This window comes from Pogona vitticeps, chromosome 1 (genome assembly GCF_051106095.1).
Source record: "Pogona vitticeps strain Pit_001003342236 chromosome 1, PviZW2.1, whole genome shotgun sequence".
NCBI classification, from domain to species: Eukaryota; Metazoa; Chordata; class Lepidosauria; order Squamata; family Agamidae; genus Pogona; species Pogona vitticeps.
Window position 1 is genome coordinate 173,319,856 of NC_135783.1, and position 22,646 is coordinate 173,342,501.

The 22,646-nt window shown below is 41.1% G+C and overlaps 1 protein-coding gene across 31 annotated transcripts in view; it reads left to right on the top strand.

Annotated features, from left to right (window-relative positions):
- The window catches only part of LRRFIP1 (LRR binding FLII interacting protein 1), a 130,095-nt gene that overhangs the window by 19,003 nt on the left and 88,446 nt on the right, over nt 1-22,646 (top strand). The gene's annotated exons all lie outside the window — the stretch shown is intronic.

Here is a 22,646-nt window from a genome sequence, read left to right on the forward strand (position 1 = left end):
CATCGGATCCACACAGGGGATGCACCCCCGCAGGCAGTATCCCCATACCGAGTAACGGGACCCTATAGGGACAAGGTGCGGAAGGAGCTGGACGAAATGCTGAGGGAGAACATAATCGTCCCCTCTTCTAGTCCTTGGTCCTCTCCGATCGTCCTTGTAGACAAGCCTGATGGGAGCATTAGGTTTTGTGTCGATTACAGGAAATTAAACCGTGTAACCACTCCTGATGCCTACCCAATGCCCAGGCTAGACAACCTGATTGAAACCATAGGGGGTTGTCGGTTCATCTCATCATTGGACCTGGTAAAGGGATATTGGCAATTAAGAATTGATCCCAGGGATCAAGAAAAGACTGCCTTTTGCAGCCCTTTTGGTCTCTATGAGTTTCGAGTCCTGAGCTTTGGTCTCAGAAATGCACCAGCCACATTCCAAAGGCTGATGGACCAGACCTTGGCAGGGCTCAGTGACTTTACAGTGGCCTACATTGACGACATAGGGATCTTCAGTAATACCTGGGAAGATCACCTGATACACCTGGAGTTAGTGCTGCAGAGGTTAAGTGCAGCAGGGCTAACGGTAAAGGCCAGCAAGTGTCAGCTGGGTAGCCCAGAAATAAAATACTTGGGTCACATGGTAGGGGGAGGAGTGATAAAACCCCTGGAGGCCAAAATAGAAGCTGTTCGAGATTGGCCTAGACCCACCACCAAGAGAAAAGTCAAATCATTTCTTGGGTTGGTGGGCTACTACAGAAAGTTCATCCCGAGGTTTAGCGAGATTGCGGCTCCGCTGACCGATCTGACGAGGAAGAAGGCTGATGACCGCATCCCGTGGACCAGCGACTGTGAGGCGGCGTTCCAGAGGTTGAAGGAGGCGTTAATCAACTATCCTGTCCTGCGTGCTCCAGACTTCGACCGGGAGTTCATCATCTACACCGATGCGTCTAACAGCGGGGTAGGAGCAGTTCTGTGCCAGGAGGATGAGAATGGTGACCAGCATCCAGTGTCCTACCTGAGTAGGAAACTCCAAAAAGGTGAGAGACATTTGGCAACCGTGGAGAAGGAGTGTTTGGCCATAGTCTACGCGATCCAGAAGGCCAAGCCTTACATCTGGGGAAGACATTTTATTCTGTGTACTGACCATTCACCATTGCAATGGTTAAAGACGATGAAAACCCACAATAGCAAACTTATGAGGTGGGCTTTGAACTTACAGGACTATGACTTTGAAGTGAAGGTGGTCAGAGGGTCAGTGAACTGTGTTGCTGACGCCTTATCAAGAAGACCTGAAGACTGAAGACGGCGAAAGAACATGGACTATATGTATATAATGAAAACAAAAAGTTAAAATGTACCTGGTTTTGAATTTGGTTGGTATTAATAAAGGTAAATTGATGTACTGTATATGGTAAAATGTTTAAATGCATATTTGCTATGGTTAACTTGGAGTGTAAGTATATGTAAGTATTATATGGTATGTATAAATGTTGTTGTGTATTTTATGCAGGTTGTTTTTTTGGTGAAAAGCACTTTTAGCTTTCCCCCTACAAAACAACTTTTAAAGAGGGGAGGTGTTACATAACAGCACTGATGTTACCTGTCTGTCATGGGTTTGGAGGGAAAGTTCCATCCTATGGGGAGTGGAAGGCGGGACATCAGGAGGAGGGGCTGTACTGTATAAATATGTGATGCCTGTGTGGTGAAGAGGAGATGCTGAGACAGACTGTGAGACACTGGGTTGGGACGAAGCAGCAGCTGGGGAAGAAGAAGCTGTTGTGGGAGTCTGTGTGTCTGACAGGGTACTACTGTGTGTCAGAGTACCAACCTGAAAGGTTCAGGTGTCTGTTGGTTAGCCAGAACTGATGGGTTCAGGGTCTGTGCTTTAAGTTAAAGGTTCTAGGTGAACCAAACTGTATGCTTGTGTGTGTGAGAATAAGCCACGTTACTTTATTTTATTCACCTGATTGTTTTATTTACCCTGTTTGTATTTAAAATAAACCTTATTCTTTTGTTGTTTAAAAATCCATCCCTGGTCTGTGTGACTTATTATAGGGAATGGTTGGTGGCAGCTTAGTAACTGTGTGATAGATCCCAGTAGGTCTGGGTTTGTCACACAGTCTTCCAAAGAATTTTAAAACTTTTCCTTGCCTCTCCCTTGACTCTACAGAAAGAGTGAGTGTCCAGGAGAGGAGGGAGTCATTTGTCTCGGCTTGAGGTAGAACAGCAGGCTGGCAGGCACAGTATCTAATCTGTGGCAGAGGGACAGTAACAGAACCTTAAAATAGCTTCTCTGAAATAGCAGCTGCTCTATTTTCTCTGAACCCCCTTTTGAGAGAATGGTGGCTGGTTACAAAAGAATGTTACAGGGAATTTATTTTGAAGATCAGTGCTTTTCTTCATCACATGTACTGAGACCTGGTTCTTTTCTTTCTGTGAAACCTTTGGGAGTCTGACAGCCCCTGACATAAATGTCTGGCTTAAGTCATGAGACAGACACACGGAGAACTATATCTTAGTTTGGTTTTAGGCCACTTGATTGCAGTGCTATCTTTATACACAGAGGATATTTTGGGATCATAAGAGAGCAACCTAATTCCTCATATAGAAAAGTTGCCATACATACTTGTTTTGGCAAGCTCTGTCACTTTTTTCTCCTGCTGAAATACTAGAAGTGAATTCAGTAGAGAACTTGATAGACACAACTGTTGAAATGTGATCCAGAAAAGAGTATATATATGCATTATTTAAGTATTGTGACAATTTTATGTATTTAAAACATTTCTCTTGTGTCTTACACCATTTGGAGGTGGCTTTCAAACATGAGCCAGTGTCCTGTTACATAGCTTTGCTGATGCAACAGGACTGAAGCTGGAACACTTTAATTAACAGCAATTTGCTGGTGGTGATGATGTCATGCCTACTGCACCAGCAGAACAATGCAACAGGATTATGGCCATTTAAAAAAATTGAAAAATCAAATGTACAGTATTTCTAAAGACATAGAAATGTAATGAATGAGAGTGTGAGGGTCAAATTATATAGTAACAGAAATATGCATTCCCTGCTATTGTGGTGTTCTCTCCACCTCCAAGATATGTAGTTCCTTCAAAGCTCCATGTTTGAGCAATATGCTTGGAAATCCAATGATCCATTCCAATGATCAGTCATAAAATGATATTCCGTCCTTTAAAAAATCTTTCATTTCTCAATGTGGGATGTTCTTCATATGTACCCATAATACAAAACACCAGGAAATAGTCTAGTATTGAAATACCATTCTCTTGTTGACAACAGGATGCCAAATTTAACTTAATAAATGCCAGCCTCAGTGTTAACAGCACCTATGTCAGCAGCCAAAATAGTCTACAAGATGTCTTCTGCTCATTACCATTCCCAAAGAAACACCAAACAAGGGAGGATCCTAGAATTTCTTTATTTCATCAGGTAACCACTTATCACTCAAACAGAAAATAATTGTTATGGCTTTCTTAAAAGAGGTTTTCTGGATACATATTGCTTGGGACACAAAGCAGTCTTGATTGCCAGATTTTTTAAAAGAAATCCAAAATTTATTTTCTGTTCCTACACCCATCGGGGATGGTGGTGGTGTAGTTGGACATCAGCCCTCCCAGGGCTGCTCTCCTGTACTGCTCCAGCACATTTTTAAAATTAGGTATCCTCTCTGCTTTTCAGAAGTCTCAGCAACATCTTTTTAAAATTGTGCCTGTCTCTTTAAGGGCTTCCCTCCCAAACCTAGATCTCATTTGCTGTCCTTATTCAGTCAGTGATGTACTGGCAGACGAAAGGGCAAAGGAACCTGAAGTTTTCACTAAACATGTCTGTACTTATGAGTCTCTTTTCCTCCTGTTTAAATCTGCTCCTGTTTAAATCTGCAATTTTATCTATATATTCTTCAACAAGTGCAGGATTGATTGACTGCAAAGAAAGAAAAGCATGTAGGGGGAACAATATTCTTCTTAAAAGGCAAGTTTGGTGTTTTATGTTTACTTAGTTAATTTACTTAGAATTAGTTAAACTAAACTACTTGCCCAAACTTCCACATATTTGGAACAAATTACAGTGGTGTCCCACTTAACGGCAGTAATCCGTTCCAGGAAAATCGTTGTTAAGCGAAAGCATCGTAAAGCGAAAATAAAAAGCCCATTGAAACGCATTGAAAGCCGTTCAATGCTTTCCAATGGGCTAAAAACTCACCGTCCAGCGAAGATTCTCCATATGGCAGCCATTTTCGCTGCCTGTATAGCGAGGAATCTGCCCCTAAACACAGCGGGGAGCCATTTTAATTATCCGGTGGCCATTTTGAAACCGCTGATCAGCTGTTAAAAAAACATCGTTTTGCAAAAAATCGGTTCCCGGAGCAGGGAACTGATCATCGCAAAGCGAAAAAACCCTATTTAGACCATCGTTTTGTGATCGCAAAAGCGTTGTCGTGAAGCGGATTTGTCGTAATGTGGGGTAATCGTAAAGCGGGGCCCCACTGTACAACCAGACTCCCTTTCATGTATTGTTGCCTTGTTGTGGCGAAGGGGCTTGAGTAATTCAGAGAAGCTATGGGCTATGCCGTGCAGGGACACCCAGTTCGGACAGGTCATAGTGTTTTTTATTTATTTATTTATTTATTTATTTATTTGCTGAACTGGTAACAGTGCTGTTCATTCACCCTTGGGTCTTTGGGTGGTAATTTCTAGGACTCAAATATGCCTCTTGGCCTTTCCAAGTTCATTAAAGCAGTTCTTCCTAATGTTGGGTCTCCACATATTGTTGCATAGTAGTTCCTCAAATCCCTGGCCATTGACCATGCCAGGGTTCTCGTAGTTACAGTGCAAAATCATTTGGGAACCTCAATTCTAGAGACTTTTAGATAGTAGCATTGTGGTTTTTTAGTTGGATGGGTTATTCACTTGTAACAGGCTGTTTGCGGATTTTAAAAAAGGCATTGAAGAAGCATGATGTAAAGATATTTTTCTTGTTAGGCTACATAGAGTTTGGGCTCTCAGTGGTGCATCTTGAGTCCAGATCTCTAGCAGGACCCAAATTGAACACTCATTTTAGTTTTGCTCATGCTTGATCACACATAATAAATCTTCTATGGAATAAACATGAATAGGATTCATCTGCTTGAGGAACCATATTGATTACAATATAGGGCAAAATTAGGGGGGGGGAAGAGATTGTATTGCCTCCTGTCATCAATTCAAAAACTTGCCAAGGCTCTCCTAAGGTCTTCAGAGCTTTATGAATGAACAAACATAATTTTCTGTTTCCCACAGAGCAGAAATGGAAGACACAGATGAAATTCTTGGTAAGGCTTTGCAACAGGCTGTTAAGGAGCTTCCCCATTAATAAGCTTTTAATTTTCACAATTAAAAAGAATACACACACTTAAGAAAACAAGTTGCATCTGGTAATCTGTTGAAGCTCATGCCCAGTTTGCACAGTGTAATCCCATCCCACACACACAAGCTGTCCTGTCTCTTTCTTGGCTTTGCACCCAGCTGGTTGGGTCATTTAATGTGGCTAATGAGGGAGTTTCATTTTGGGCTGACTCACTGCACTACAGATTTTTTTCTCCCCACATTTTTTGCTCCTATATAACCATTATTTTTTGAATTTAAGTGCTAGGTAAAGGTAAAGGTTCCCCTTGACAATTTTTGTCCAGTCGTGTCCAACTCTAGGGGGTGGTGCCCATCCCCGTTTCCAAGCCATAGATCCAGCGTTTGCCCGAAGACAATCTTCCGTGGTCACATGGCCAGTGCGACTTAGACACGGAACGCTGTTACCTTCCCACTGAGGTGGTCCCTATTGATCTACTTGCATTTGCATGCTTTCGAACCGCTAGGTTGGCAGGAGCTGGGACAAAGCGACAGGTGCTCACTCAGTCGTGTGGATTCGATCTTACGACTGCTTGGTCTTCTGACCCTGCAGCACAGGCTTCTGCGGTTTAGCCCGCAGCGCCACCACATCCCTGTGCTGGGGAGACAATAGTAAATTTTGGATTGGTGCCAGTTTGTAGTGATCAGGTATTAAAGAGGTGGGAACTTTCCTATTAGTAAACAGCTAATTATATGCTAATGTGGGTCAGGCATCAAGCTAGAGGTCTTCTCTGTGTCTATGTTTTAAAAGATGAATTTATACAGCTTTGGAAGGAAAAGAAGTTTTAAGTGGTGAGTACCATTTTTAGTAGATTAGTTAGCTAATACATTGATTAGACATCTTTCAGTCTCGAGAGACTACGGTAATGTGCTCTGAATGGAGGACTTGGAACAGCAGCTAGTGTGGCTGAGAAGGCCAGTTCGAGAGTGACAATCCCTTCCACACTGAAATACAATCTGTCCCCTGTCCAGCTCCCTGATTTTGCTGGTTTCGGGACTGCCTCTTTGCTTCAGCCTGCTGAACAAGTGTCTCTTCAAATTGGGAGAGGCCATGCTGTACCACCTGCCTCCAGGCTGAACGCTCACATGTCAAGATTTCTCATCTGTTGAGGTCCATTCCTAAGGCCTTCAGACCCCGCTTGCAGATGTCCTTGTATCGCAGCTGTGGTCTCCCTCTGGGGTGCTTTCCCAGCACTAATTCTCCATACAGGATATCTTTTGGAATCCAACTGTCAGCCATTCTCACAACATGCCTGAGCCAACGTAGATGCCACTGTTTCAGTAATGTTATACATTCTAACAATTCCAGCTCATTCTAGGACTACTTTATTTGGAACTTTGTCCTGCCAAGTGATACCAAAAATGTATCAGAGACAATGCATATGGAACGTGTTCAGTTTCCTCTCCTGCCATGCACAAAGAGTCCAGGACTCACTGCAGTACAGGAGTGTGCTCAGGACACAGGCTCTATAGACCTGGATCTTGGCATATGCCATCAGCTTCTTATTAAGCCATACTCTCTTTGTGAGTCTAGAGAACATGGTAGCTGCTTTGCCAATGTGTTTATCCAGCTTGACATCTAGGGAGAGAGTGTCCGAGATTGTTGAGCCAAGGTACACAAAGTCATGAACAACCTCCGATTCTTGTATGGAGATGGTAATAGAACTAATAAATACATTGAGTAATAAAACACACACTTGAAATGAGGGATTGCATCTGTCTACTTTCTTCCTGTCTGCCTATACACTCACTTACCACAAATAATTCCATTTAATTTACTTGGACTTAACTTCCAGAGATGTACCTAAAGCATTGCAGCCTTAGTTAGGTTCTTTACACTTTGTGGTGCTTTGTTTCTGCAAGCAGCTTAAAGAGTCTGGTTTGGCCAGCGTACAGGGTATATTGTGATTAAATTATCTATTGTATTAGAGTGGTAAGTTTTATAGTATCTTCATAATGAGATGAGCTTGGTTTTCGTTTTTCCCATTTCCCATTGTTCAAATAGAACAATGAAGGGAATGTTTGCATTTCAGTTTAATGCAATTTTGGAGGGCTGTTTTAATGAATCTAAGATGTTAGTGTTCCCTGTATATATAGGTGTCCTAGAAATAGCTAATACTGTACACTGTAGGGAGAACAATTCTTTATAAACATCTTTGTTCAATGAGATTAGGAATATAAATGTCAGTACTTTGTCAATAATTTGTAGTCTGCTTTATTAAATGTTCTTAGAAGTGATGGGATATATTGTTTTTGAGCTTAATTGTAGTGCCTAGTTTCCCAAGACTTATAAAGCCAGTCATCTCAGTTCCATATCCACATGTTCCTGTTTGTATATGTTCAGTAGCACTGGATATAATGAGGATTCTGGCAAATGTGATGCCTGAACCATCCTTGATCTCATTGACCTGTACAACTTTTGGTTTCAAAAATCCCTTCCAATACTATGTGTCTTCCACAGAATGCATTGTACTGTAGCTTTTTAAAGTGAAGAAATATACAGTTGGGTCTTGACTTGAGAACTTAATCCGTATTGGAAGGCGGTTCTCAAGTCAAAAAGTCTGTAGGTCGAGTCTCCATTGACCTACAGTGCATTGAAAACCGATTAATCCCGTAACAGGCCGTTTTTGTTCCATTTTGGTTTTTTTCTGGTCTGTAAGTCAATTGTCAGGCTGCAAGTCAAACCTAAATTTTGCGGCCAGAGAAGTCTGTAACGCAAAAAGTCTGTAAGTCAAGCCGTCTGTAAGTCAAGGGTCCACTGTAGTTGCATTTTGTTGTTTGGCATGTTGCTTACATTTGAAGTACAACAGATTGAGGTTGACCATATGAGTATTACATATAATACTGGAATTCTGGAAACCTGTAATTAGATACAATCAGAAAACTTACAGTTATAGAATCAAGAAATCCATTTTCTGATAGAGCAGGAGAAGAACCCCTGAACTTGGTTACAGAGCACCCTAATGCTGGTTTCCATTATTGAGAAGATCCCATATATGGGATACATCTATTTTGCAGGAGGCAAAAATAACCCAGTCCTCCTACAAAAAGGAGTGGTAAAAGTAATGTGCATATAATCAAATGGTTACTTAGAAAAAATACAACAAGACAACCAGAGTGTGTTCTGAGTGTGTTCTCCCCAGTGGTTCATAAAGTAAGTTGGACCAGCTACTACGTTTCTCATATGAAACAGTAAGGGCATGACTGGAAGTTTTTATAATCTTCCTTTCATAAAACATAGAGCCAGAATCTGCTTGGTACTCCCAACAATAGCCCCATTGAGCTAAGAGACAAAAATAATTTTGGACTCAACAGTTGGTTCAGTGGGTGTAATATAGCTGAGACTCACAAGAGATTTTTGGCCTAGGTGAGATTGTTTCATATATATTTCTAAAAATAAACACTTTTCTATGATTAATTTTCTATTTGTAATGCTCTTTAATTGCAGTGAACCACTTAGGTCATGGTGAAAAAAATAGGTTCTGGTATAACTTGGGGAAGACTGGCTGGACACTTCAATAGTTTAGGTATCTGGCTGCAGAGTTAAGAGGCTGGGAGTGTAACTCCCTACTATGCCTCCTGGGCTTCGTGGCCTTGGGCAAGCTGCACAGTCCCAGGGTAGACCCAGAAGAATGGTATGATAAAACACTTCTGATTATTCTCTGTCTAGAAAAACCTGGAAAAAAGGGTTACCATACATCAGTATTGACTTGATGACACATGATGATTATTTTAGCTTGGGGATCTTTTGTTCAGAAAGAAAAGAAGGAACATTGGTCATAAACTGCACTGGACACATGGAACGAAAAAGGGGGCAGTTGAGGAATGTCTTATTTGGAAGTCCTGTCCAGAGAAGTGATTGAGATAGCAGCAAGAACTGGTATTGTTTTCTGTGTTTGAGAACATTTGCCAAAGTCATATCTGATGTACATTGAAATCTAGGAAACGGTATGGTGAAGATTGGGTTTCAGATGTCCAAGTTATACACCCACAAAGAGCCCCCCTCCCCGAAAGTTCCCTCCAGGCACCTACAGACACCAAAATCACAGAGAAACCTCCTCTGGCTTTCCTCTACAATCCCTCCAAGTTTGGTGAAGATTTATTTTCTCTAAGCCAGCTGCTAAAGGGCACTTTCTTGCGGGGCACTTCGTAGGTGTATAACTGACAAATCAATTCATCAGAAAAAACCCATAAATTTGTAATTCAGGAATTGTCAACCTTGAAAAATCACAAATCAAAACAAATCACCATTTTTCTGATTCATGCCCATCTCTAGCTTCAACTCCACTCAACCCTCACTAGTCTAATGAAGTGTGAGGGATGGTGGCAGTTGCACTCTAGCATCATCTGTAGAACCCTTGCATTCCCCATCCCTTCTCTAAGGAGATTAACGTAACGTGACTCTTCCTACCATATGGTTTGGCTTTAAAGAGCGGTGGCAAACTGTGTTCATAATTGTAAAGTAGCTTCTCCAGACATGGTGCCACCCAGACGTTTTAAGCAGCAGCTCCTATGAACTCAAGTTTATGTGGCCATGTAGTAAGGCACAATAGAAATTTCAGCAAAAAACATCTGGGGGATTGGGAATTGGGAAAGACTATATGAAAAATAGTTGCATTCTGATCACTTGACTCCAAAGTCTAGCACATGGTTGGTCAGAAGGAAGATTTGGGTCAACTAACATATATAATGGATATCTGGGTGATTACTACTGTATTTTTCCGTGTATATGTCCCCCCCAATGTATAAAACAACCCCCTAATTTTGACCCTTGCTCGAGGCGGAGGAGAGTTAATGGGCAACTGCTCCTCCACCTCCCTCTCTCCTGCTATTGCTGCTGTCTCCTCTGCCTGCCCCATCACCTCCTCCAGTGTGACTGCTTTGCCTCCGCCTCCTGATGCCTTTGCCCCCGGAGGGGACAAGGCGGACGTGCGCTGGAGGTGAGCCCCATCAGTCCCACTGGAGGAGGTGATTGGCGGGCGGGGGAAGCAGCATCAAGAGGCGTCTGAGTGTGTGTGACTGCTCCTTTGCCTCAGTGTCCTGCTGCCTCCGCCACTGGAGGGGACAAAGCGGATGTGAACTGGAGGTGAGCCCCGTGTGCGTGCGATTGCTCCTTTGCCTCTGCCTCCTTCTGTGTATAAAACAACCCCCAATTTCTCCTCTAAATATTTTAGGAAAACGTGTCCTTTTATACATGGAAAATTATGGTAAATGGGCCGTGTCCAACTCCTAGATGTTTATCAGTTCTTTGGTATAATTAGACAGTTAGGATCCTTTATGTACTCAGGTATAGATTTCTGTTTATAGCTCCAGGTATTCACAGGTCAGTCCATCTCTGTGTATAGCTTTTTTGTGTGTCTGGCTCCAATTGTGGATCTCTTGAGTTCTAGTAAAAACTATGGAGATCTAAGAAGCTCTGCAGTCTTCTTTCCCCTGGTCTGTCATGCTAGAATATGCTGTCTGCATGGGAGTTTGAAAAGCATGGGAGTTTTTGATTTCTTGGACTATAAATCTCATAATTCTCCATTCCGGGAATTCCATCTGAGAGACCCACACTTAACAGACATCTCCATGTGGCTCTCTTGGAGAGAAGGCCTTGCTGGGTTTTTCCGTGTCTCTTGGCTTTCTTGAGTGTCTCAGACTGACTTTTCAAAATGCCATCATTACAGGTACAGGGTCAAAAACACTAGTTAAAGAAAACAAGTACTTGAGAAGGACACAGGATTTAGCTTTCCGTTCAGAATAGAAAATCTCAGCTAGTGCGGGGCAGCTTCATTTCTGAATAGGAAGCTGGGGTAGAGCTAGGTCTATGCTAAGCTACAAAGCCTTCCCAGCTAGGTCTTTTCTCCAGATTAGCCACAGCTAAGTGTCTGTAGGTGTGGGTCTGTCAGGCAGAACTTCTAAAATGGAGATTTATGAGATTTGCAGTCCAGGAAATTAAAAAGTCCCATGCATAATGTTTAAAGTTGAGAATATGCCTGTTTCCCTGTGCATTTAGCTGGTTATCACCGAGATCTGAGTCCCAGAAGGCCTGGTTCATTTCCATCAGGTCTGAGCAAGCAGAGCTCTGAGTGACTCTCGCCTTCCAGCTGCTGCCGCTGATGGTGCCAAGCATAGCTGGACTTAGCATGAGGCAAATTAAAGCAGTCAGCTCAGGCGGTGTTTGCCGATAAGTATTCAGTTTATGCTCAATGGTATACACTCATCACATTTGCACAGAGGAGTTTATGCTGGGAGGACCAGTGGTTGCATATCCGAGCTGTTTTCTGCACGCTTTAAACTGGCTTGCTACCCTTAAGTATGGAGGAGAATATGGATCTTATTAGCAACTTCAAAGTAAGATTTACCTGCTAGTATGACGAGCCTGCGTACCTAAAATGGTGCAATCTTCTCCTTTGCCTCAGGCAACAAAATGTGCTGGGTCAGCCCTGGTGCCTATACATCATCTAGATGTGAGGTGCGGACTCACAGCTGACATTAGAGGAGACTTCAGCTATACAGTAAATGCTACTGCCAGTTTATGTATTTTTATTCCTCAGCAGTAGATAGCATGAAAAGCTTCAAGTATTCCCTTGTCCTTGGTGACCAAGTGATCTCTCTGGTGTGAGCCTGTTAAAAATACCAGAATAAGAACCATGTGCATTTGTGATGTGAGAGGAGGGAGGCGGCATTTGAAAACTGGGTTAAGCATATGCTGTCCTCCTTGGAAGGCCAGACTTGGAAGGGTGTGGGGTTGAGAAGTTCACTGTATCAGTTGGTATTTCTGGTCTGCGGATTAGCAGCAAGAGCTAATCTCTGGTTAGCTCCAGTATGAGAGGATGAAGGTCAACCCAAAGGGATCAAAAGGCTGCAGGGATTTTGAGTACCATCCTGGCAACTGTATTATCACTGTGTTTTGCTGATGTTATATTGCTTTGTTTCACATCGTTTTAGAGCCTAATTTTCATGATTCCACCTCAAGCAAGGATGATTTTTAATATAAACAGAAGCATAAAATATCCTGATCAGCAAATCGGGATCAGTTGAACTATCCAACTGCCGCCTCTTTTCTGCTTCCCTATTTCCCTGTGATTTTCCTGATAAAAGCTATAATTCCAGTAACTCTTCCTCTTGAACACATAGGGGCTGTTTCAGAATATAGAGTGAACAAAGCAGTGAAGTTGAGTGGGGGAAAAGGAGCTATATATGTTTTTCATCTGATAAAGAAAAAGTATAATTCTGCTACTGACTGTCGAAGTGTTTATGTATGTTGTTTTAAGCAGGGGGCTTCCTCCCTCTTGGTGAGTAAACATTAGTTGATTGCTTAATAAGCATGAGGAAAGAATCTCATTACACCATTAGCTAAGTGTAACTAACTAAAAGTAACCCCAGACATCCTAGTGAAATGTTGTTGAGCTGAGGTGAGACTGGCCACTTTCTGTTACTGAAAGTATGCATTTATCTTTGTGTCATTTATTTCTGAGTAGAAATCCAACTCTATTCTGCTGTAGTCAAGGTGGCTAATGGGGCATTTATTTATTACTTCACTTCTATAAAATAAATAATAAGATTCTATTACTTAAAAAGCCTAACATTCTGATAGCCATAAAATCAAATTTGTTCCGTTTGAATGAAATCTGTCATCCATTATATGCTTAATGAGGGCTAAAAGAAGAGATGATATTCAGGAAAATATAATGAACAAAACTGAATATTTGCAGCTAAATGTTTGCATTCAGACGTTTTGTGATCACTCTTGGCTCTCTTCTGGGAAGTTTTTCTTTCTTTCTTCAAATCCACAGCATAGGTGGGGGGAGAGAAGAAAGGCCTGAGTGATTCTTCCTTCTCCTATCCAGCTAAACCTGCATCTCCTCTAGGTTTTTTTTTTTAAAAGAACATTAAAAAATGAAAAATGTTACAATGTATTGTAGTGCTATTAGTTTCTTATGTTTAAAAAGAAAGGAGGCTATACCCACTAGTGGGCTAGCAATGTGTTTGAACAGTCAGGTTTGGGAGCTCTGGGCTCATTTTAAAGTCCCACAAAAATAGTATATAGACAGTTGAAATGTTTTTTCATTGGTTTCTGAATATTGTTTTTCTGGTGTGAGATCTGTGTCTGTTATTATGTGTAGCAGGTTGGCCTGTTACAGTTCTTCATGTTCAACATCTTACGTTTATTAAATATTTTTGTTGTTGTTTAGTTGTTAAGTCGTGTCCAACTCTTCGTGACCCCATGGACCTGAGCACGCCAGGCCCTCCTGTCTTCCACTGCCTCCTGGGGTTTGGTCAAATTCATTTTACCAACATCAGGGTCTTTTCCAGGGAGTCTTCTCTTCTCATGAGATGGGCAGATTATTGGGGCCTCAGCTTCAGGATCTGTCCTTCCAGTGAGCACTCGGGGTTGATTTCCTTCAAAATGGATAGATTTGTTCTCCTTGCAGTCCAGGGGACTCTGAAGAGTCTCCTCCAGCACCACAATTCAAAAGCATCAATTCTTTGGCGGTCAGCCTTCTTTATGGTCCAGCTCTCAATTTCATACATCGCTACTGGAAAAACCATAGCTTTGACTATTCGGACCTTTGTCAGCAATGTGATGTCTCTGTTTTTTAAGATGCTGTCTAGGTTTGTCATTGCTTTCCTCCCAAGAAGCAGGCGTCTTTTAATTTTGTGGGTGCTGTCACCATCTGCAGTGATCATAGAGCCCAAGAAAGTAAAATCTGTCACTGCCTTCATGTCTTCCCCTTTTTTTGCCAAGAGGTGATGGGACCAGTGGCCATGATGTTGGTTTTTTTGATGTTCAGCTTCAGACCGTTTTTGGCGCTCTCCTCTTTCATCCTCATTACAAGGTTCTTTAGTTCTTCCTCACTTTCCGCCATCAGAGTGGTATCATCTGCACATCTGAGGTTGTTGATATTTCTTCCGGCAATCTTAATTCCGGTTTGGGATTCCTCCAGTCCAGCCTTTCGCATGTAAGTAGGGAGACAATATACAGCCTTGTCGTACTCCTTTCCCAATTTTGAACCAATCATTTGTTTCATATCCAGTTCTAACTGTTGCTTCCTGTCCCACATACAGATTTCTTAGGTGATAGATAAGGTAAAGATACATATGTATTAAACCAATACTATTAAAGATACTTATGTATTAAACCAATACCTCAAAAAAATTCCTTTTCCTGACAAATTTTATCCATGATGGTCATGATCTCTTTATATTAAAAAAAATGTATTTGAACACTTTTTTGCACAACCACAATATGATCAGGCTTCTAAACAGAAATAAAGTCATCATTCTAGTTGTAGGTACTGGGTGAACTGTATTATGTATGTTGCTTTCAGTGAGCCTAACTCATTGCACTTGTACTTGCATTCATTGACATTTGTAGTCTGTGGCTGAAATGCTATTGGACAGTTCAGCAAATGGCATTACTTTGGGAAATTGTCATAAGTTGAGAAATCTCTGTAGACATTTTCTGTTGCATACCAAGTTGGATAACTCAGTATGCAAGAAATAATGTCTATGGGGATTTCTTAACGTATGGCAATTCATGTCTAGAACTTACACCTTTGTGTAACTGCACAACAAGATTTCATCCTATGTGTTTTCAGGCTTAAATAATTTTATTTTACTGAATGCAAGCTAATTCTTATTCTTAGCAGCTTTTAAAAAACTAATTATAGATGTTACCATTCAATATATTGGACTCATCTGTGTTTCTGTACACAAGCTTCTAGAATACATGCTTTAGTACATAAAATAGTTGTTTTCAGTAGCTTACTGATGTCCTTAAAAATCATATTGAGAAATCAAGAGTCATGCTGAATGTGCACAACTTAAACTTGTCTGAACATTGCAACATTATGTTCCTTTTATCCTGTAACATTTCCATAAATCCCAACTATGAAAACATTACAAAAAAGAACACATGGACAATTTTGCAAATTCCTTAATTAATAATAATTTCTTTTTTGTAATTATTATTATTGATAGTGTTCTTACCAAGTGTATTGTTCAGAATAATTATTTAGCTGTAATATTTGCAATAGCCTTGTAACAAAAGTGAATAATATTGCTTCCATATTGCATAGGGGGTGGGAGAGAGATGGTCATGCCTAAGGCCACATGAATTTACTGCAGAAACAAGATTCAGGCCAATGACTTCCTGATTCATACATTGGTAGCGATACTATTCACAGTCACTCTGTTTGTTTATTTAAAACATCCTTAGCTAGACTGAGGCATAACCGTCAGGTAAAATATTTGAGAATTCTGGTTTATCATGAAATAAGCAAGTGTGTTGGTACTTGGCCATAGCAAGGGCAACTAAGCAAACAACAGAATTTCTGATGTTATTGTTTAGTGTTATATCTTAACTGAGATTTTTTGGCTTGTTCCTGTCCTAACAAACAGGAATAATAAACCAGGGGTTGTTCTTGGTTTATAATTTCTGGCTTGTTAGGAGAGGAACAAACCAACAATCTAAATTCTGATGTAATGATAAACAAACTCTGAATGGAGTCTGTGAACCACGCTGGCCCAGCCTGGATTGATGGTTGGTCCCTCCTCCATTCCCAGTTTTAAGGACTCAACATAGGATGGTTTATTATAACCTATATGATGTTTCAACAAAGTCTAAGACAGATGTTTCTGGGAAAAGATCAGCTGAGGGGCCAGCTGATGTAACTACTCTCATCCAAGTCTTGGACTACTCCACACACTGAGTTGAGAGCTCTGGGATATGGAGATTTCTATAACCCCTTACTGTTGAGTGCCACAAAGCACTGAAGTGGGAAATCTAGAGAAATGAGGGCCAGTATGACCACAGTGAGGGTAGGGGATGCTGTTCACTCAAACCCCTGTCTAGGTATAGGTCTCAGGCTGCTGCGGCTATTGTATCTCTGGTACAGTTTTCTCCACTTCCTCTTCAAGCATTGCAGCTGCATTGGGGTCAGTCCCCCTGTACCTAACCTGAGTTGGAAGCATTGTCCCTGCCTCTATTTAAATTTCCCCACAAGTAGCCTGGGTGATGAGGAGGTATAAGAGGAGGTGCGATGTGTCTCTCTCTTTTGCCTTAGGGCAGCTTCAACTGGACCAGGGCCCTGGTCCAAGGGCCTTCCTTGATTACTTAGTCCTACTTGCTCCATTGGCTCTGGGGCCTTCTCTGTGTTGTAGGCTTCTTCAAGTTCCTCCTGCACATCACTCCAGGCTTCTCCTTTCTTCCAATCGAAGAGATTCTCCTTCAGATTCTCCCATAGTGAATTACTCTTTACTTCCTTCTGGGCTCCTTTTACACCCCCAGCATTGAACCCTGACTCTCTTTCTCCCTTCCCCTCTAGAGGTCCCTCTTCTTCCCCCCTGGCTCTTTCACTGGTTTGCTGGTCTCCAACACCTTCCTGTAGTATCTCTTCTTTGGTTGTGTCTCTGTGTCCTGGGCCCTGCTTTCCTCCACCCCCATAATAATTGGGGTCTCAACTGTATCATGCACCCTAGAGTTAGATGGCCCACTTGGGGCACACATCTTGGCAACCTCCTCAGTTCCATTGTTCTAAGCTTGTTTATTCAGGGTTTAAATAAATATTTGACAATTTTAGCATCCTTAACAAAGGGTCCATGTGGTTTGAATGGAGGAGTAGATGAAAGAGAAAAGGCATTACTTCAGCATTTGTGTATTTATTTTAGTGCTTAATCTGGTCTTGACAATACATTATGAAAAAGAAGCTTAATATATAGTAGTTCCTAACTTGTTTTATTTTTCTAAATCAAGTTTATGAATTAGAAGTCAATCAGCTTTTTGGACATACAGTGGGGTCTTGACTTAAGAACGGCTCGAGTTAAGAACATTTTGACTTAAGAACCACTCTCATAGGAAAATATTGACTTGACTTACATACTTAGATTTGAGTTAAGAACTGAAAAAAACCACGTGGGAGGCAGGGAAAGTGCAAAGTTTGAACTTTCAGTTAACTGTTGGCCAGTGAAAAGGGTGCCTGTCTGCTTCCTCAGTCCTCCCAGCGTTTAGAGAGTGGATTGGGAGACAGACTTCAGACTGCCTGCTACTGTACTGCCTGGACTGTATTTTCCCTGCCTTCCCTGAACCTTTCTTGACCTAAGAAAAAAAGAAACAAAATATCCCCCTTTAGTGGTTGAAGGCGGAATAGCAGCTTCCCATTAGTTTCTATGGACGGAAAAGAGCAGATACGGATCAAATGGTTTTCAGTGCATTCCTATGGGAAATGCAGATTTGACCTGAGAACTTTTTGACTTGAGAACCGCCTTCCAATACGGATTAAGTTCTCAAGTCAAGACCCCACTGTATGTGTTATAAACCTCATTGCAAATTCTAAGCTGTTTTGCACTTCTAAAGCAGTGCTCTTTGAAACATACGTTGTTGGACAAGAGCAAAGGATGAAGCCAAATGGTTATGGAAGGCAAAGATTTCTATGACCTAAAATGTCAAAAATATACATTTATATTATATGTATAATATATATTATATTTAAATATACATTTATATTATATTATAATAAGCATTTATGAACTTAAAACCATTGAAATATGACCAATTAAACAAAAACTATGACTTTATTTTCTGAAATTAGCACCCTGTTTTTAAAAATCTGGACTCATACCAACACATAAAATTTAAAATGTTTATTCTTCTTCACTTTTTGTCCAGAAGTGCTAGTATTGAAGGAATCAAATGAACAATATGAGAGTAAAATGTTCATATCTGAATTAGTTTTTGTCAACAACAGAATTGCATTGAATGATCACATGTTTCTTGAGATTGTCAAACTCAGAACTCTGGCCATCAGTATGTTCTTGGATCTGAAGAAACTCTGTTTGACATCACAAGAGGCTATAGGAACAAATTTGAAAAAACCCAACTCAGAGAAAATTCTGGCTCATCATCAAATTTTGCTTCAAGTCCATTTAAAATATTCCCGAGAAACTACAGGCCAGTTAGCCTAACGTCTATTCTAGGGAAGATGGTGGAAAGCCTCATCCAAGATAAAATCTTAAAACATATAGAAGAACAAGCCTTGGCTTCTGTAAGGGTAAGTCTTGCCTCAAAAAACTTTTAGAATTCTTTGAAAGGGTCAACAGGCATGTGGATGTGGGCGAACCAGTGGATGATGTCTATCTGGATTTTCAGAAGGCGTTTGATGTGGTCCCTCACCAAAGGCTGCTGAGAAAACTCCACAGTCAGGGGATAAGAAGGCAGGTCCTGTTATGGACTGAGAATTGGTTGAGAACCCAGGAAACAGAGTAGGTGTCAATGGGCAATTTTCACAATAGAGAGAGGTGAAGAGTGGTGTTCCTCAGGGATGTGATTCAGACATATAAAATTATGCAGGGGGCAGATAAAGTGGATAGAGGGAAGCTCTTTTCCTTCTCACACAATACCAGAACCAGGGGACATCCACTCCAGTTGAGTGTTGGGAGACTGAGAACAGACAAAAGAAAATATTTCTTTACCCAGCATGTTGTTAGTCTGTGGAACACCTTGCCACAGGATGTAGTGATGGCATCTGGCCTAGATGCCTTTAAAAGGGGATTGGACAGATTTCTGGAGGAAAAGTCCATCTCAGGTTACAAGCCATGATGGGGGTGTATAATCACCAGGCTTAAAAGGAAGGTACCTCAAAATGCCAGATGCAGGGGAGGGGTATCAGGAGACAGGTATCTTAAGTTGTCTTGTGTGCTCCCAGAGGCATCTGGTGGGTCCACTGTGAGATACAGGACGCTAGACTAGATGGGCCCTTAGACTGATCCAGCAGGGCTCTTCTTATGTTCTTATATGATCTGCACTATGATTACTATGGAGAAGACAGAAGTGAGAACTGATTGGCATGCCACACAGACCTTGCAAGAACAGTTGGTCAATGCAGCAGTGGATTTACGTACCCTAGATTTGTTCTGCAGTCACACTGGGATTTGAACTCAGGGACAATTTTATCATAGAGGTGAAGAGCATTGAGCTGGTGCTGTTCAAACTGGGCTTTGATAAAAGATACAGTATAATTACATCTGGAGTAAATAGAGGCCTTTCGTAGAAGACTACATTTGAGTTTGAGTTTGTCAGTTACGAATTACAGAACTCATGTGTCCAGGGGATGAATAGAAGATACTGAAACTTACACTTGCATCTCAGTAAGCTTTGGGATTGGAGGGCATTAATAGGGCTTTAGATTAGCCAGTTTGTATTATCCCTTGAATATGGCAAGTGTGGTGGTGATCTTGGTTGTTAGATAGCTGTCTGCCTATATACTGTACAGAGTTCCCATGCTTTGAGTATTTGCCTGACAGCAACTCTTGCTACTTCAGTTGGAGTAGGAGCTACATACGGTACAACATGAACTGGAAGGAGCATCACATTCCTATTAAGAACCCTTTGTTAGATGTGTGGGCCTCTTGCTCAAGCAGGATTTGGGGGCGAGGAGGGCAGAAATATATGAGGTGATCCTTGGTAAAGCTGATATATAGGAGCCAGCACAACTGAGCTCAGCAACAATGCTGGAAGACCAGCTCTTTTTGTCTAAAATAGTCTTTTTGCCTGGCCATCTAGAAAGCACACCAGTTGTTAAGAAATGAGAAGCTTTTTTGCAGCACTGGCACCTTGCATTCCAGAGGCTCCTTCTGCCAAATTCCCAATAGGACATTGTGCACATCCACAAACTGAAGAGGTTTGCTTTACAACCGAGAATAATTTATGTTCTATTAGTTTTTAAAGTGCTTCAGAACTCCTTATTGAGTAATTTTCTCTAATCTCCAACTGGAATTGATTTTCATGATGAAATGTATCATGGGTTTGGAGCCCATAGTTTGGCAAAATATAGCACATTGCCCATGCTTTGCTTTTCAGCTATTGAAATCTAATATTTATTTTAATGTTAACACTTACCGTATTTTTTGCACCATAAGATGCACTTTCCCCCCACAAAACAGGGGGGGTGGAAAGTCTGTGCGTCTTATGGAGCGAAGAAAACATATTATATTTTCCTGTTTTCTTCTCCTAAAAAATTGGTGCGTCTTATGGAGCGAAAAATATGGTAGCTTACTGTTCATTCCCCTACAGATCAGATGGATGGATGATCTCCATCTGCTTTGCTTTTTTTAAAGTGGCAAGAAGCTCTTAATAATCATGTCAGTAGAAAAAATAGATAGGGCAAGGTTATTAATTCTATCCACAGTATGTTACAGATTATACTGTAACACTGTAGAACCATAGCTCTGAGGTCCAACTCAGATGTGGGATTGGACTCATGACCAACTGGACCATGGGGCTGGGTCCAGTCTTTCCACTGTCTGTTGAAACAGGGATGGGACTATGCTACTGTAGCAGTGCAGCGTATCTCAGATAAGGGACTGCACCTCCAAATGACCAGGAACCAGAAGCCCCTTGACTGGAGCCACTATAGTGTTCTTTCCCAGTGTCAGCAGGAATGCTGCAGAGGTCAGCATAGGTCCCTTTCCTATCCTTTAGGTCATGAAATGGGGGCTTAACCACCTTTTAAAATATCCTAGCTCCATTCCTCAGCCTAGGAAAAAGCATGATTGCTTTCGGCTTACTTCCCAAGGCTTTTATGGGATTGTGACAAGACGCTGAATAGCTGCAATTAGGTGTTTTTTTTTTTTTTTTGAGGCGGGAGGGGTTAGAACACCAGGGTTTGGAAAAGTTACTTTTTGTGCTTTATTTCTCTGAATCCCCCAGCCAGAGTGGCTAGGCTTGTAGCGGTTATCGCCTTGTAGAGGATTGTAGAGATTCTCTCTCCGCCCCCCCCCAAAAAACCCCACATACACGTTTTGTTAGTGTTGCTGAGATTGGAGGAGTAGAGCATTTTGGGGGAAAGCTGGAAAGCTAGAAGTTAGGGCAGGCTGTTTTTCCTTACATTTTGCTGTTCAGTGAATTAATAGGAAGAAATGCAAGCACTGCTATGAGTACTTAAGAGGGCATATTTGAAGTACTGTCAACTTAATGAAATCTGTTCTTGGTGGGTACAGTTTATTTTAAAGGTTAGAATCTATTGAACATTTATTCATTTTTTAGCAAATCAGTAATAATCTATTAATAGCCATTCTTTTTTGTTTTAATAAATAAGGTTTCCTCAATGTCATCAGCTAGCAGGCAGACTGAATTATCTTGTTTTGATTGGATAGGTGTTGGAAAAATGAGTCGCATAGAAACTGATGGTTTAAGGCTTTTGGATGTACAAAGAACATTGAAGTTTATTGTGTATCTACTTGAGTCAGTAATCATCTAGAGGCTGGTTTGATTTTGAGCCAAACTTATCACTAAGAACCTTTTTTCCACAAATTCTCATAGAGCGTTGCCAGTGCAGACACAGGGAAGAGTTGTTTAGTTTAGTCTTTCTGCTCAGAAGAGATGCTTGTGTTCTAAAATCTAGATAATACCCAGCTGAAATGGGAAGCTTGCTTGCTTTTGGTGAAGTTGAGATGGACTGAGTAGCTTTCAGCAGCATCCTTATTCTTGCCGTCTGTCATACAATACATAAACAGTTGATCTAGCAACGATAACAAGGAGACGATTCTTTCCCTTGCCATAATTGGGTCTGTGTATAGTGTAGAGTACATTTTGTCTGGTTAAAGGCTTACAAGGAGCCATTGTACTTGCTGGCATCAAATCAGTGTGACCATGCTTAACAGTGAAGATGAAGCAGGAAAAAATGTGAGAACCTGCCAAATCCCCCAGTAGGCAGACTTTTGCATCTCTAGCAGAGCTTATTTGAAGCATATTGATGTTCCACAATGCTATAAACAGGGTTCTAAACATGATGTGCACAGGATGTGTAAGCAAAGTATGGCATTTAGTATTCTTATCAGCAAGATACCAATAGCTAAAGAAGAACATCTCAGGGTCAGAAATGTTAAGAAACTCTTGAGTATTGAAAGTGCATTTTTAAAAAGTAGTATTTGTGAATTCTGCTACTTTCTACTGTGATTTGTTTATGTAACAAAAAGTACAGCCCTAGAAATGCAACCCCATATATGTTTTCAAGAAGCAGAGTCCTAGAGATGGCTGCAAACAGGCTGAATTCTAAAATCTCTAAGCATTTTGGCTACTAACTGTCATAGAAGCTGCAAGCTGTCCCTCCTTCTACTTCACTGAAAGAGCTCTTAAAGAGTTGGTACAATAGATTCTACATAGAGATATTTGTCTTTCTTAAAACTAGCAAGGTATACGGCCCAACAAGCTCATGAACATGGCGAATAAATAGGCATTTTATATGGGTTTGTTTGTTTGTTTGTTTTATAA